Below are 17,239 nucleotides of genomic sequence, written 5' to 3'. Positions count from 1 at the left end.
TTATTTTGTCTGTTTGCCTGGTGTATCATTAATCTAAGTTTGAGTATTTACAAATGAGCTGGTTATCTTTTCAATTTTATTCCTAAAGAATACTAGAAAATTATATGCTAGTTCTTGGTCACTGTATCCTTCAGTAAGGTTCTTTTCTTTAACATTTCCCAATATACCATTCATTAGATGATATAACTTATTTATGTCTGTTGCTGCTTCGAGGATCTTTCTCTTATAGTATTCACTTGTTTTCCTTCGTATTAGGTAGTTATATGGACACAAAGCTTTTTTGTATTCTACCCAAGTACCTTCAGGGTTTACCCTATTCCACTTTGTTTCTTCATGTTGTGGCGGGATGTTGCAAGAACAAGCCCCACACCCTGAATCGCACTTAACAGACAATTGTCTCTGCAACACAAACTTTCAACTTACTTTATCATAAACTGGACTATTAGACAAAAGGACACAAAAAAACAAAACATATCCTTACAACTATATTTCCTTACAAACTAAAACGCTCAACATAAACCAAAAAAATCACACCTATCACTAATCATACACTTAACACAAAATAGACATTAATCATACCACCATTCAAATAAACCCTCAAAATAAATAAAGCTTAAAACTTAACACTAACAAAACGTAAACACTAAACATACAAAAACACCATTTAAATAAACACAAAAAACCCTAACAAACTTAAGTTACATCGTACACCAACACCAAAATATGTATATGTGTTTGTGTGTGAACCTCTTTGTCCACACTAGGGCCAACAGTCCTTTTATAGCCCAACCACAACTCTGTAGCCACCAAAACACTGCCAAATTTCAATACACATTGTATTAATTGATTTTGGTTGTGGACAGTATCATCATCATCATCCGTAATCGTAATCGTAATACACAAGCCAGGTCATCAACTGCTTAGAAATCCAAAAGGGCAGTCTAAATCTAATCAATTCCAGGCCAGGTCAGCAACTATATATCAGCATTCGAAATCAGTTTAATCTCTCCAAAGGAGGAATCACGGCCTGCCAAAATAAAAAAGAAAAACACTTAAGAACACTTCTAGCTAACTAAACTATCGCACTATAATAAAAAAAAAATAATAAATTGTTCCTATCATTCACAATCACGACAAGCAAAGATAAAAACAAACTGTACTTACTCAGAAAACCAATGAACACTTCCACGCTGGTAATAAATAATAGTAAACATAATAAAAAATAAAAAATAAATTGTTCCTATCATTCACAATCACGACAAGCAAAGATAAACAAAACTGTACTTACTCAGAAAACCAATGAACACTTCCACGCTGGTAATAAATAATAGTAAATATAATCCAGCATAAGATAGTTAACACACTAAGTCCCTAAAAGACATTGGTCATCACGATCACAGGGAATGTTGATAGCATTATTTATTTTCTTTGTAACTTCTTCAATAAGTACGGTAGGATAGGAATTTGATTTATGTCTAAAGTTTATTTTCTTTACTAATGCATGTTTCTGTACAGGTAGACTAAATGTAATAAGTTTGTGTACTGGGGAGAAAGTAAATTTCTCTTCAACTTTTATATCATATTTAATATTATTCATGTCATCACATAAAACTAAGTCCAACATATGCTCTGTTAAAGTAGTTGTACAGTCGACATTATCCTCTAGTCGATATGATTCTAATAATTCACTAAATGCTAAAGCATCACTATTTGATGATTCATCCATCCAAAAATTTAAGTCTCCACAGATAACTAATTTGTTTTTCTCCATGATAATCCTGTCAATGAGAGCACCGAATTCTTCAAAAATTATACTAGTGGTTCGTTCTAGGAGGTTTGTAAATTGTCACAAAGGACATTTTTTTTTTCTCTTTTTGGGGGGCGTAAAACTTATTTCTATGTATTCAAAGCTTGTTACACTAGTTCTTTTCAACGTTTTGAGTTTTAATTAACTTTCATGAATATAGAGTCCGACACCCCCACCAGACCTACCTTCTCTCGGTATGTGAAAGAGGGCGTGTGTGGAGGGCGTCATTTCAGTGATCTTTGCCTTGTCCAAGTTATTTAACATTGTTTCAGATAACGCTAGAATATCCAAATATGTCTCGTTTATCAATTCTCGAATTTGAATCGTCTTATAACCTAAAGATTTTATATTTACATAGCCATAGTTTTTGACATCCCTAGTAACCATGATCAGTATTTTCTGCTAAGTCATAAGCTTTGCAGTCTCTAGAATTTACTATGTGGTCACTTGGTTTGTTTAACTTTGTGCAGTTCATTCACTTTAACACTTGCAAATTACACATCTTGGTGTAATGTTTTCCTGAACATTTACCACAGACTTTAATCATTCTTAGACTTAAAATCTTTTTCAAGATGTCCATACCTCTAACAGTGGTAGCAGGTGATCACGTGGTGCCTATCACGTATGTTATAAATACCCCATCATAACAAAACTTTGTCACCATTATCATGAATAGCCCTCCGAACTTCAGGATCAAATTTCAGCACATAGTGGGTGGTTCTCTCTCCCCCCCTCCCCCCCTCCCGGGCATTTTTCTTCAGAACTACACTTATCTTCTCTTCTATATTTTGGATTTGGTCGAGTCAGCGATTTCTTTTAATCAAAGCATTTACTACACCATCTTCATTATTGTACACATTGCATATCATTATTTTTAGTTTTAGTTTTCCGATTTTTCTCGTGACAGTTTCAGCCACCAATGTGTGAATTTTGTTTGCCGCTTCTTCTCTGATCATAATATTTCTTAAGTTTACAATAATACTTCCATTCGTAGTTGACCTCGTGTCAAGTATAGGAATGTCTTTAAGTGCTTGTTCAATCTCGGATTTTCTTTCAGTAATTTTAGTTGTTGTACTAGTTGATTTTATTATCAACAGATTTTTTCCTTAACTTTGTCAGGAAAGGTCAGTTTCTCAAGTTTTGGGTCTATCAATGTCTGAAGTGTTGCTTTAATTGATTCCATATTCATTGCAAAAATTTCAACTTTCTTAGTGAGGTCGGTAGTCTGGGTGGAATCTGCTGCGTGTGCACTAAGGTCGGCAAATTTGTTTTCTAAGTCATCTATTTTCGCATCTTGTTCATTTAGGGCCAGATCCTTCTCATTCATTTATTTCTTTAATTTTGATATTACTAAATTGGCTTGTGTGGATTCACGTACGCAGTGTGGGCATTACCTATCTCAGTTATTCCGTTCTTTATCAGTGATGCTTATCACTAAATGAGCACATTTCTTATGGTAGAGTCTATTACATTCATATCCCATCCATTTAATCCCTTCTCCCTTCGAGTTTTTACATATGAGGCAGAAATAGTTAGGAGCAGACATAGTGTACTGTTTCTTATCACTTATGTTTCTCCTTAAGGTTATCTAATATCTTTTCAATGATATTTTAAGCTAAAAACAGAAAGCTAAAACACGACAGAGGGTGAGTGTTTAACGGAGCTTCACACAACATATCAACACTCTAGCACAGTCAACACGGTCTCTATCGTCTGCTTCATTGTCTAAATACTCTCTTCAATCATTCATGGCTTTTATTTTGATCACACTATCAGTACTGGAATACTTAGCATGATCTACCTTGTAATTTTCATTACTTCTTCGAAAACTGTCAACAATAAATTTTTGTCTTTATCTCCTGTTAATGGTTTCCAAGTATAGTTTGATGAACGTAGGTGTCTCTTTGTGACAGTGTCTCCCAATATTTTGCCACACACTGACTACTCTTCTTTAATTTTCAGCTCTCCGTCTCTAAAAGTCTTTAAGACTGCACATATATTCCTGAAATCATTTGCAAATATTTCTTTGTGAATTTCTTCTAAAACGTTAGTTGTATCAAACCTAGTTATTCTATCTATCTTTCTTTTGGGTGCTTTCAGTTTTATTTTCAGTGTGGCAATGAGGAACTGGTGATCGCTATCAACTTCTGCAACTTTTAAGCTTCTTGAATTTGTCAGAGTTCTCCTTCTCTCTTTATTGAGGATAATGTGACCTATTGGATTTATTTTAATTTCCAGAAGGTGAAGTCAATGTGCTTCTGTGAATGTCCTTGTTCGGAAAAAAGAGTACTCCAATGGCAAAATTAACAGCTGAACAAAAACATATGAAATGTGCTTCATTTCCATTTGCAACTTTACCGAGACACTCGACACCTATTTCCTTCCAACCTTCGCATTAAAGTCACCAATCAGAATTTTTATATCTTCCTTTATGGGATCCAATCTATTAGACTCTGCAGTTCGTCATAGAATTTATCTTCCTATATTTTTCAAGGGAATCATTTGTTGGTGCATAGCAAACTATGATACTCATATTGCACAGATTTAATTTAAACCTTGCTATTAACAATCTAGTATTTACAGAACTCCACATGGCTTACGTCTTTTCTGCTCTAGGTGTCATCCTCATTCCTACACATTCTCTGCAGACTCTTTATGTTCTTCCTTAGTGTATATATATATATATATATATATATATATATATATATATATATATATATATATATATATATATATATATATATATATATATATATATATACATATATATATATATATATATATATATATATATATATATATATATATATATATATATATATATATATATATATATACACACTTGTTATGCTTCCCAATCTGATCCATGGTTCCAACATTCCAATTACCAATTTGTAATTATTCTTTAGTACATATAAACCAAAAGATTCTTAGCACCCCATTATGCACGGGACTAAGGGCCTTTCTGTCATCTTCTCTTTTCATTGACGGACTAAATACATAAAGAATTAATTGGCTAGATACATCAAAGGATAGCAAGTTCCTTGTGATGCACAGGGCTTATATAACTAATGCAAGTTACCCCTGCCACTTCACAATAATTCTAGTAAGATCAACCGACAAGATTTAGGAGTAAAAGCCGAAGAGACATTTCGTCTATCGACTTGAACCAAATCTCTCACCCTACAGCCAGTGACATCATCGAGATTTATGGTATTTCATCCACAACCAAATCTTTCATTACTCCACCAGGTTCCTCATCAGCTTATAAAAGTATAACCGTTGGCTAAAATATACCGTCTAGCACGGTGTGTACACACGCTCACACACATGTATATATATATGGATGAATATCAACACAACATCGTGTTCAAATAGAAATAAATTTCTACCTCATACTTGGGATCAAACGCTAGCCCCTTCTAATGAAAGGCCAGGTCGACACCAACTATGCCTCGAGAGGCCATAAAAGGACTAGCTGTCCGAGGGTATATATATATATATATATATATATATATATATATATATATATATATATATAATATAATAATAATAATAATAATAATAATAATAATAATAATAATAATAATAATAATCAATATGATAAAGGTTTATATGATTTCAGTTAGATTTTGCCATTAGCCTCTGTCTTGTGGCTACTTCAAAGTCTTTCAAAAACACTTTGATCAATTGAAATCCTTTGTTTTAGCGTTGATCGTCAAAGGTCCTAACACTTAATTGGAGTTTTGTCAATTATTAAACTACTGCGTTTTGACTATGTTCATTCTGCTGTGCATGTGTACTTTTAGTCATGTATTTTTGAACTTCGCCTATGTACTGTAGGCTGGAGATGATGTGTCTGCGGGCTGCTCCTCGTCCTGTTGAACTGATTATATTTCAAATCACTCAGCTATGTTGTCTGTTCTTTTTTTCTAAGTCCTGTGTTAGTTGTTCTCGTCTATAATTCTTTATCGACATCAATGAAACTAAGTGCTACTTCGTTTTAATCTTTTGCAGCAGTAAAGTCTCCAACACCTCATACACCTAGGTATTTCGAACTTTTATTTCAACAGCTTAAACTATAACCTCACTCACAACATACAAAAATTAACAAATCCTTCCACCTGACATTAGTTATGTCATATGACACATGATAATGACACATCGGAACATAGATTTATTTTTTCTCTCTTTTTTATGGCACAGCATGATACTCCTCAGACGAGTACTACAGTATATTGTTTTAGGGATTGCTCTCGTAAAACTGACACTTCTACTGAAGAAACAAATCAATGCTGCTATGTTAATATTTTAACACTACTAGATTTTGTGGAAATCTCCATAGTCTTACCATGTGACTTGAGAAAGGTTATATATATATATATATATATATATATATATATATATATATATATATATATATATATATATATATATATATATTTATATATATATATATATATATATATATATATATATATATATATATATATATATATATATATATATATATATATATATATATACGAGCTCAACCACCGAAGCAGATTATGTTCTCGCGGCGATACCCGAGGACACCTTCCCAGAAATATCCAACTGGCTTTGTGAACAAGGACACACCACAATAGCGTATGAGGCCCTCAAAACATACCTTCTGCAGCAGTACTCGGCGTCGCCAGCCACCCGTATAGCAAAGCTTTTTTAGCTCTCGCAACAACCGTTGGGGGACCAAAGGGCTTCGCTTGCCCTCAGGGAAATGACCAGTATTGCTCGCCTTCAAGCAGCTGCAGACGGCTCTCCTCGTGCCCTTTGGATACGCCGTTTACCCGGACCTATACGCGCTGCAATACCCAATGTCGATAGTTTACCCATAAAGGACTTGATGACCATAGCCGACGCCCTTATGGACAGCCACTTCAAGACCTCCATCAACGCCTCCACCCCTGACAAAGAGGATACCTATTCAACGTCAACCGAAGCTGACATGAATGCCGTAGGACATACACGTCTACCCCGTGATGTGCCGAAGCAGCGACAAAGCCGCCCACCACCCACCAGTCGCTCGCGCCCCAACAAACGACTTTCACAGCCACTTACTACCTCCTATCCACTGCAATTTTGCTACTACCACTACAGATTCGGGGCAACCGCAAAGAAATGTGCAGAGGATTGTCAGTGGCCAAAGAACGTGTAAGTAGGCCATCGCTCGTGGCGGTGGCTTCCCATGTTTCTAATCTTTTCTTTTTACATGATGCAGGAACGGGCGTGTGATTTTTGGTAGATATGGGTGCTTGTCGTTTTCTCTTGCCAAGGAAACTCTTCAAGACACGACGTAGTCTGTCTACATCTACCGATGTCCGCTTGGTAGCTGCCAACGGATCTGTGATACCCACCTACGGTTACGAGAACCTCACATTATTATTCGGAAACTGTAAATTAAATTGGAAGTTTTTCGTTGCTGATGTCACATTGCCAATCTTCGGTGCGGATTTCCTCTCTCATTTTCACCTTCTGGTCGATGTCGCCCTCCGACGATTGGTCAACGCAAACTCGTACTTGTCGACGCCTCTTCAACCTGGCCCCTCTACCCTCGCTCTACACATTAGCTCACCCACGGATGCCTACGCCCACCTTATCACGTCGTACCCGGAAGTTTTCCGTCCAGAACTTCACCAAATGCTCACGGTTCCTGCCAAGCACGGTATTTATCACCATATCAAGACGACGGGACCCCCAGTCTTCGCAAAATTCAGACATCTGGCACCGGAACGATTGGCAGCCGCCAAACAGATGTTCGTCAAAATGTAGGAAATGGGCCTTTGCAAAAAGGCCTCCAGCCCATGGTCGTCACCCTTACACATCGTTCTGAAGAAAGACGGCTCTCTCCGTCCGTGCGGGGATTACAGGCGCCTGAACATGCAAACAGAACCGTATCACTACCCCCTCCCAAACATCGCCGACTTGACCTCCTACCTGCACAATGCGAAGGTTTTCTCTACTCTCGACCTCCTGAAGGAGTATTATCAGGTGCCTATGAACCCAGATGACATCCCCAAGACTGCCATCACCACTCCGTTTGGTACATACACCTTCAATTACTCCTGTTTTGGCCTTCATAATGCTGGGGCCACGTTTCAACGTCCCACGGATGGCATCTTAGGGGACCTCCCTTTCTGTGTATTTATGTGGATGACATACTTGTGTTCTCTTCCTCAAAAGAGGAACACCTCCATCACCTGCGCATTGTGCTCGACCACCTGCAACAAAATGGCCTTGTAGTCCGGTACGACAAGTGTACCCTTGGCGCCAACGAAGTGTCGTTCTTAGGGCACCGCATCACTCCTGAAGGAGTCCATCCCCTCCCTGAGAAGGTAGCAACCGTTCAGAACTTCCCCGTGCCCTCGACCGTCAAAGCTCTGCAAGAATTCTTGGGCATGATCAACTTATATCATCGTTTTCTGCCAGCCATTGCCGCCACTCTTGCTCCCCTTTATGCCTCCCTCAAGGGCAAGCCAAAGGACTGTAAGTGGGGTCCCCTTCAAGAAGCAGCCTTTTGTAATGCAAAGAAGGCCCTATCAACTGCTGCGGCTCTCACTTTTCCTATCCCACATGCCCCTCTCCTTCTCTCCACCGTTGCCAGGGACGTCGCTATTGGTGCAGTACTCGAGCAAGTGGTCAACGGCTCGCCCAGCCCATTGGCCTTCTTCAGCAGATAACTGTCCAAGGCAGAATCGGGTTATTTTACCTTCGATCGAGAATTGCTGGCGGTGCACTTGGCTGTCCGTCACTTTCGCCATTTCATAGAAGGTACGCCCTTCGTCATTCACACAGACCACATGCCTCTGGTGCACGCCTTTACTCGACAGTCTGATGCCTGGTCTGCCAGGTAACGCCGACATCTCTCTGCCGTGGCTGAATACAATTGATCCCTTCAATACGTCCCTGGGAAAATGAATCCCGTTGCCGATGCCCTGTCAAGAAACACGTTGGCTGCTGTTCAACTGGGATTGGATTACAACGCCCTGGTTGAAGCCCAATGACAGGATCCAGAGTATCAAGCATGTAGGACATCCTGCACGTCCCTCCGTTGGGAAGACTCCCCCCTCGAAGACTCCAACACCACCCTCCTCTGTGACGTCAATACTGGTAGACCGGGACCTTGGATTCCTGCTCCCATGTGCCAGCAGGTGTTTGATTTCATTCACGGCCTTTCACATCCCTCGTGCCGTTCTACTGCACAGCTGCTGAAGGCAAATTTCATTTGGCACGGCATTTCTAAGGATGCTAAGGATTGGGTACGCGCCTGCACTTCTTGCCAAAATGCCAAAGTACATCGACCCACGGATTTAGGAGTGAGCACCTTTCCTCAACCTCAGCGTCGTTTCGCACACATTCGTGTCGACGTTGTAGGCCCCCTACCCACATCACAAGGACATCGTTACCTGTTTACCGTCATCGACCGCTCCACTTGTTGGCCTGAAGCCATTCCCATGGAAACTGCAACGTACGAGTTATGTACTTCTGCCTTACTCTCTGGATGGATTGCAAGATTTGGTATCCTTGAGCATATTACTTCCGACTGGGGAACCACTTTCACCTCTCAATTGTGGATATTATTAGCGAATCTCCTCGGCATCACCCTACATCAGACAATGGACTACAACCCCGCTCCCAATGGAATGGTTGAACGTTTTCATCGCACCCTCAAAGCAGCTTTGATGTCTCGCTGCAAGGATTCCAACTGTTTTACTCAGCTTCCCTAGGTCGTCCTGGGACTAAGAACCACTCCTAAAGACGCCCTCGACGTCTCGGCAGCTGAAATGGTGTATGGCGACCCATTGGTCGTCCCTGCCGAATTTTTTCCTTCTACGACATCCTCCCACGATCTCCAGCGCATACGTCACGTCGTGGGAAAATTTACTCCATGCTGCCAGACTTACAAGCCCCCAGCGAAGCATCACATACCAACAGACTTGCACTCTGCAACGCATGTCTTCCTGCGCAACGACACTAGCAAGCCACCACTAACGCCCCCTTACACGGGCCCTTTCCTTTTTTATCAGCCGCAGTCCGAAAGCATTCCTACTAAACATTCGGGGCAAAGAAGACTGGGTCTCCATTGATCGTCTAAAACATGCTTATCTTCTGCCAGATGACCCGCCTACAGTTCGCCTCTCTAGATCAGGGCACCCTATTTAACATGTACAGTGTCATTTTTAGGGGGGAGCCATGTACCAACCGTGTGTCACACGATCGTACATAATTCATTTTGTATATATTATGCTTGTATCTTCGCTCTCCCCTCGCACTAAAAAGAACCTGAAAAATCATGTCTGCTTTTTTCCTCTGTAACAGTGTCAATATTTGAACATGAAAATTCCTGTTGCTTTGAGATTTTTTATTTAAAGGAGAGTGTTCTTTAATAAAATAACTTAGTTGTTTTCAACTTGCCTTGGAGTTCACAACCTTCTCTCACCACGTCACAATTTGATGGCCATGGCATTTGTCTTGTTGTTGTTGAATTCTCGGACAAGGTCTTTGCATTCGGCCCGGATCATTTCCAGTTTCTTTTGGATGTTTTTGCGGTTTTTGCGTGAGTGTTCTTTATGTTGGCAGATGGTACATATGTTGTCGGCGGATATGAAGGTTTCTATTGCATTTAGAAGGTCTAGAGTAGCATATGTAGGTTGAAAAGGTAATGGTTTAGTATGACCCCACGAGGCGTTCCATTTTCTTGGGGGAGGAATTTGGAGGTTTTTCATAGATAGATGACTCTGGCTTCTAGGTTTCTGTGTTATTCCGAGTCCAGGCCATTATTTGTCATTTCCCTTTTTTTTTTTTTCTAAAAGACTTTCTCGAGGCCGAGCGGGAGGAAAAGGCTTTTTTGTCATTGATTTTTATGAGAATATCTTCTCTACATTCTTGAATGCCTATGCCTTGTCTCTAGGCCTAAAGGGGATGGTGTAGTTGGCCTATCAGAGTCTGTTGAATACCATTCGTTCAACGACTTTCTCGGTGCAGATAATTAAAGCTTGGGGTAGATGGGTGTTTGGTTCTTTTGATTGTAAGATGGGTTTCATGTCTTATTGATTCCATGTTGTTGGTCGGAGTCTTTCAGTGTTTGTTCTGTTAATTAAGTGCAAGTACGCTAACTTCGCGGGGCTTCACATGTTCCTTAGCATACTGTAAGTGATTAGGTTTGTTCCAGGTTCAGTGTCTTTTTTGCATTTTGGGAGAGTCGTGTTGAGTTCTTTCATTGTGTGAGGATTGTTGGTGTCATCTGTCCTGTTCCAGTCATCTTCAATAATGTTGTTCCTAATTGGGAGCAGTGTTCTCTGCCTATTTATGGTTTGCGATTGATGATTTGTGCTTATGGCAGGGTCAGCAAAGTTATTTGCAATTCTTTTTGCTTATTCTAATGGGTCTGAGTGGGGGATGCTGGGTGTGTTGTTTTTCCCACAAAACTTTGTTGTGCTAGCCACATATCTTTACTAGAGACTTGCTGTTGGTTATTTCATGGCACTATGAGCACCACTTATCTATTTTTACATCCAGTGTTACCTGTAAGGAATGTTTGCTAATTTCAACGAAGAGACCATTGAGTTCATTGGTTCTGTGTCTTCTGGAGAGTTTTCTGGTTTGGTTGATTCTTGCATTCATTTCCTTGATGCAGCAGTCTAGTAGCAGGCATCAATATGCTTTGTTCCTGAATACTTTTTTTTAACGCAGAGATATACTAGCAACAGCTTCTAGTTGTTTGTTAAAATAAAGTGATAGGGTAGAGATGTTATTTTGAGGGTTTTTTATTTATTCACAAGCCTATTCTGTCATAGATTGCTCGAATCTTTACCAGTTTGTAAAGTCTGGGTTCCACCTTTTGAGGGTGGAGTAGGAGAAGGGTATTTCTTTAATTAAAGGTTAATTTCTATAGCAGGGTGATCACTTGTTAAAACAGCAGGCAGTCACCATTTAGCACCCCTTTTAATTGTGCTTGACAGGAATGGTAGGTCTAAGCGGCCGCCCCTTAGCTGGATTTATTCTGAAACATTATTAAGCAATGTTACATTCCGATATTCCTACTGTGTGTGTGCAAGTATCAGCCTGTCTGGTTTGTTGCCAATATTGAGTTCAAGAACTGGTCGAGGGCGTTGATATCGCTTGCAATGATTGTTTTATTCTTAGAAGTGGTGGCAGAGAGCCCTTCTGCATTGATGCTTTTGCTTGGAGATTTGTCAACATTGTAGAGTGTGAGGGTTTGGCTAGCAGAGATACCTAAAAGCTGAGTATATCTACCTGTGTCCAACAGTCCATGCTTTGTACTCTTTTTGAGAGGATGCTCTTCTTGATGAGAGTAGTTATTCCTCTCGTTGTTGGTGTTAGATACGTGGTATACACTTTGTATAATGAGAATGAGATTGATGTATTCTCACTTAACAAGGTTTCATGTAAAACACTAATGTCTGTATTTTGCACTGAAATATGATATTGCAGGAAGGTGAATCTTTTTCTGAATATGCTGGCCTTCAATTGATGCACTTTGATAATTTCCATATATATACGCTCCACAAAGATAAACGGCATGAGGCAAAAAAATAATTCTTAGAATTATTATAATATCAATAGCTAGTTTATCAAATTATAAAAATCACCTTACACATCTACAAGGGGTATATAATTCCAGAATACGCACAATTAGCTATAAAATAAATTTTTTCATTGCACCTCAGATATTGTGAGAGAGAGAGAGAGAGAGAGAGAGAGAGAGAGAGAGAGAGAGAGAGAGACTTATTCAACTGGATATTATAAGGAAATATTAAGCAGCGCTTCATCAGGGAGGAATATATTGGTATGAATCATATTTTGTATAAAGATTTAAGCCTCAGAATTATATATATATATATATATATATATATATATATATATATATATATATATATATATATATATATATATATATATATATATGTATATATATATATATATATATATATATATATATATATATATATATATATGTATATATATATATGTATATATATATATATATATATATATATATATATATATATATATATATATATATATATATATGTATATATATACATATATATATATATATATATATATATATATATATATATATATATATATATATATATATATATATATCAATATATCAATATATCAATATATATATATATATATATATATATATATATATATATATATATATATATATATATCTATAGATATATATATATATATATATATATATATATATATATATATATATATATATATCTATAGATATATATATATATATATATATATATATATATATATATATATATATATATATATATATGTATTTACAGTATATGTATATATATATATATATGTATATATATATATATATATATATATATATATATATATATATATATATATATATATATATAGTTCCTATTAGGTAGCTTTCTAGGTGGTATTCGACTACATTGATATTCCCAGAGAATTTTACCTTAAGGTATCCAGAATTCTAACTCCTGGAGCGAATATCCCTAAATAATCTCACAGGGATATCGCATAATATAAGAGGACGTATTCTTGACACGTCACATAGGTATCTTCACCCCGAATAGTATTAACGCTTCGGGGGGGAATAGTGACAAGAATCTGAAACGAGAATGAAAAGAGAGCCTCTCATAAGGCTTCTCTCCTATTCCATTTCCAGTGTGTATCTGATGAAGGCGGTAGCGCCCTCTTTATTCTTTTTTCGTGTAGCTCAACTACTCGGTGTTTTCCCTGTGTTCTCTCGTTATTTTGGATTTCATTCAACATTTTGATGACTTCTCCGGCCTCTTATGCCTCTAGGAAGTTGAGTATTATCCTTACTATGTATAAATGTAAGCTCTTGTCGGTTTGAATTAAATCAAAAGTGATTTTAACGTAAACAAGAGCTGTTGCCTACCGGAGGCATCCTGGATGCTATCGCTCGCTCTTATGGGTCATTTAGTTAGCTGGAGCGACGTTCCCGGTTTGTTACGCTTTAATAACTTAGCTATTTAGCTCCGCTAGCAATGCTTATATTATACCGTCAGTTTTAGCTCGGTGATTTTGACACTGGTCGAGGTACCGATCTTGCCCTTCGTGAGGCTTCGTAGCCTAGACGTCTGGCACTAGTACTTTCATGCATGATATAAGTTTTTTCCGAATGTTATATTATAGAAGCTATAGGCAAATATTTTATATATGTAAGATATTGTTGAATATTTTTCCAAGATTGTATACGAGAGAGTTTCGGTGATTTAGGTAATCGATTCTCATCTTACCTAGTCTAGTATTCTAGGTACAGTAGTATACTTTTGCACATCTCCGATTGTTCTTTTTCTCCTCCGGAGCTTAAGTTCAATCCTTCTCTCCCTCTGTAAGCCTTCGGCTTAATCCTAGTGTTTCTATCTGTATAATAATTCAGGTATAACTATTCTAGGATATGTCTGTCCTGACCTGATAACCAGAGTGACTGGTTTTTTGGGTTAGGGCAGAACATCAGAGTTTCTAGTCTGTGGTCTGCTTCTTCCTAGTATAGAGAAAGAGTCTCCTCTGCTTGGTTAGGTGCGGACACAGGAAGCTTTTCTTCCCTAGTCCATGTTGGAAGGATGATTCCTTCGTCTAGTGGCATAGCAGACTGTCCTGTGTTGTTTTTCTCGGGCTGGAGAATGAGTTTTCACTGTTGCCTGATGAAATAACTTCACCTAACTTTGTTCTGGTTGGGAGGAGGTTAGCAAGTATTACCAGTCTTTTTCCCTAATAGACAACTATTGGTTAGGATGAGCTTCCCTAACGGCTGAGTGTGTCTCCTGCTAGAACGAAGTCTATAGGACCCTTATCCCTTCCCCACCTTTCTTTTATTTTTTTTTTCTTTTAGCCGAGTCCTACTTCCGTACCTAGTATAGGTTAGGATGGAGGACAGGCTCAGCTCTCTGCCGGCTGGCACTACGTGTCAGCCGGCAGAGACCCTTTATTCTTTGCAGAGTGAACCCCAGACATCCCTTGGTCTCCCTTCCATGCCCGTCGGTAGAGCCCGGCAGACTATGGATTCTTTGGAAGCCTGAATGTTACAATTTCCCCTTCCATAAGTTCACTCTTTCTGGATTGAAGGTCGTATGGCAATGCCGCCTTATAACCTTACATCCATACTGTTTCTCTGACTATTGTGTTGCACCCCTAACCCGGCTGCCGGCTTAACAGCTGACAGCTGGGCAGGTGGAGGTTCTGTGGTTCTTGGCTACTGTCGGCGGACACGGGTTTTATTACCTTTGCCTGCCAGCAGTGGAAACACAGCCCGAATCTGCTGGCTACTACGATTAGTGGCCGGCAGCCGCGTTTTAGTGTTTTCAGTTGTCGGCTGGCAATGATTACCGGCCGGCACACAGTCGCGAATTAGTGGGTTGCCGCCTATTAGTTAAAGATAGTATATTTTTTAACTATAAAGGGGTAGTTGCCTACCAGCACGCCGGCACATACCGGCTCGTGCTGGCCGGCACAATAACATGCGATGTACAGTAGTTGCTATATTCGTAGTGTAGTACACACTGCATTTGTAGAACTGCTGTACAGAGTTTGTGATAACACTAAAGTTCTTCATCATACTTAATGTTATCTTGTACAGCCTTTTGTTGAGACCGTACTTTATATAGAAAGTGAGTTCTTTCTGTATTCTTTCAATCCTGTATATTAAAACTACACATTAAATTTCCATTTAGGAAATTACATAAGGAATTCTAGTATAGAATTAACCTTAGTTTTAATATTTTGGGAGGTTACAGCAATTGACTGAACAGTAAATACAAGTATGTCTCTTACCTTCTTTCTTTTATAGCTTTTCTATATAAGCTAAATGTTTCAATATAAGTGAAAAGCCTTCACTTGATACACATGGATTTTTCTTCTCTTTACAAGAGGACCATCCAAAGTGCGGGAGTGTGTTCTGTAATGTCCGCATTAAGAACTTCTGTGGACATCAATATTGCAGAAGGCACGCAGCATGCGCAGCCCCCAGAGGTGTTCTCCGCTATTGGGACCCTCAGGTTTGTACAGTTTATTCTAACCTGATTACCAAGGCTTTTGACGACCCAAAGTCAGCGGAGTCAAGGGATGCTGCCAGGAAAACGTTACGATCCTGGGTGAGGGGTTTTCAGAAAAACATCTCAGGTCCCTACCTTCCAAATGAGAAGATGAGGGCCTATCTCTTCCCTAAGCATCGACTGATGCAATCATCCCCAAGCCTCAGGTGGAGATACCAATTGCCCTGAATCCGGTAGATTTTGAAGTCTCACCCCTTCAAGACATCCAATTGGACGATAGGATGTCGGAGGTGTCGGATTCTACTTAGAAGGACCTTCTTGGAATAGGTCAGGAGGAGGAGGTTTCAGACTCCTCAAAGTAGAAGAGCAGGAAATCGACGAAGTGTCGGTTACGTCGGTTCCGGACCCAGAACCTGTCCTTCTACATCGTCTGCTATCCCAGATGAACTGGGAAGGACTCTTTTTTCCGTTGTTGAGATGATCCAACAAATTCAAAGGAAGAATGATGAGGAGGAAGCTGCAATGAAACTGGAGTTACGTAGACTTGCAGCATCACGTTGGCCCCAGAAGCGGCTCAGCGTGAAGGATCTTCCCTTGTGCTCGAATACCAATCCTTGAAGGTATGCCGAACACATGCCAATGACAACCGGGGAGATCGTGATCTCAGAGAAGTTGGGAGCAATTCCCCTGGAAGAAGTGGAATTTTGACCCAACAAAAATTTTTATCCAGACTGCTATGCCCATCTTAAGAAGGAGCCAGCCTTAAAGGAGGAGACGGAGCCGGAGGTCATAGTTTTTGACCATAGTAAAGATCAGAAGTTACTAACGAGCTCGATGAAAGAGAGGGGCTTCACTAACTCAAAGGTGCCCCCCTTGAGTAAGAAGCTTCCCTCCTTTGTGGCGTCTCCTACCAGAGCCTTTCCATTCTTGTAAAAGGGATATAAGGCTGCCTTAAAAGTGGTGGAGGCAGGGAAACCATGCCCCTCCTTGGAGGAGTGCAAGCTTTCATCTCTGACCTTGCCCTTGGACCAAGAAGACTGGAAGGACGTACACCTTACCTTCTCAGTCGGGAAACTGGAAGCTGATATTGCTGAACGCCAGTTCGGTGAGGTGCTTCCAAAACTGTCGGAGGTTCTCTTACATAAAGAGCAAGAGACAAAGGAAAGACTTGCGGCATCGATGTCGTTGCAAACGACACTAGAAACGATGGCAAGTGACCCCAAGAACCAGGACATGTTCATGGTTGTGGCCAAAACCCATCTGGCCACAGTTACGAAGGATTTCTATAACTTTATTAAAGCTAGGAGAGCCTGTAGAGAGTTCGTGTTCGCCTCGGTTACGGTGA

The sequence above is a fragment of the Palaemon carinicauda genome, chromosome 10, assembly GCF_036898095.1.
Source record: "Palaemon carinicauda isolate YSFRI2023 chromosome 10, ASM3689809v2, whole genome shotgun sequence".
Classification (NCBI taxonomy): Eukaryota; Metazoa; Arthropoda; class Malacostraca; order Decapoda; family Palaemonidae; genus Palaemon; species Palaemon carinicauda.
Note: the sequence above shows the minus strand (reverse complement) of the source record.